General features: G+C 28.8%; 1 protein-coding gene across 7 annotated transcripts in view; it reads left to right on the plus strand.

The window, feature by feature from the left end:
* Positions 1–1,222, plus strand: part of Nfib (nuclear factor I B) — a 208,836-nt gene that overhangs the window by 128,658 nt on the left and 78,956 nt on the right. The gene's annotated exons all lie outside the window — the stretch shown is intronic.

Below are 1,222 nucleotides of genomic sequence, written 5' to 3' on the forward strand. Positions count from 1 at the left end.
AAAAAAAAAAAAAAAAAAAAAAGAAAAGAAAAAAGAACTTTTAATATTTATTTTTCAAACTCAAAAGAAAAATAAAAATGTTCACACTTTTACTATAGTTTATCAAATCTCATTGCTTAAAAAGGGAGCAGAGCTGGTGGTCGGTTGTGTTTTTACTGCAGGAGCTTTTTGCAAGAATTTTTACTCCATAAGGTTTTTATTGGATCCTGAGAATCAGAAAATAATGAAAGTAGGATTTTTCTCTAGTTCAAAATATGCCAAATACCCTGTTTATTTTCAGAAGTTGTTCCAGATCTGAAAATGGGCTTTTATAACTTGGCAATCTTCACAGTTTTGTTACTCCAAAATGTGAACATATAGAATTTTGCTTTTGATTTATGAGCTTTTTTCTACATGAGAAAATAATATAAAACTAGTGCAAGATAGGATTTCTAATATTTTATTACTACAATTTTAATTATACTTGTGAATTTGGTGAAAAAAATGTTGTTAAAAAAAAAAAAGCTAAAGAAAACCAAAAATAAACAAAAACCAAAGCAGCCAAACGTGCCCTCTCCCTCTCCATAGCCATTGTTTCAGTGACAATAAATCACAAAGTTGACAAAAAAAATCATAAGTGTAAGTTTCCTCAGGTGACTTAGTTTTAGGTACTGAATTGTTTGCTCTTCCTCATCCTAATGCCTGGCTAATGTGAAGGTGAAACACCTGAACGGCCTCAAAACTGTATGAAACTGTCCTAGAGCAGCATTCTCTTGTAAAACTATGGAAAGCACGAGTACATACGCACGTAAAAGATATGAAATCCAAAAGGAATTATTAGTTTTTGAATCTTGCCTGCATTTTGTTCTTGATTTTTACCTTAGAAAAATTATCTTTTTTGCAAGAGCTTGCTAGTTTATTCTGTGTTGTACAAAATCATATTGTTTGACAAAAGTGGTATGTGCTGCATAGGTCAAAAGTTCTAATTTAATACATATTTAAAATATATATCAGGTTGATTTGTATTTATTCCCAAATCTGATATTACTACAAACTGAGAGCAAAAGAAAAAACTGAACCTTTTAAAATATAATTTTGTTACATTATTAATTTATTTTTTGTACAGATTAGATTTCCAAAATGTCTCTTAGTTTTAAAGTGAATTGTATCCATACTTTTTTTGTTAAAGCCTCTTCAGTCATTTTCCAAAGAATGGGATATAAAAAAAAAAAAAAAAAAAAAG

The sequence above is a fragment of the Fukomys damarensis genome, unplaced genomic scaffold, assembly GCF_012274545.1.
Source record: "Fukomys damarensis isolate Sample0158 unplaced genomic scaffold, DMR_v1.0_HiC HiC_scaffold_31, whole genome shotgun sequence".
Classification (NCBI taxonomy): Eukaryota; Metazoa; Chordata; class Mammalia; order Rodentia; family Bathyergidae; genus Fukomys; species Fukomys damarensis.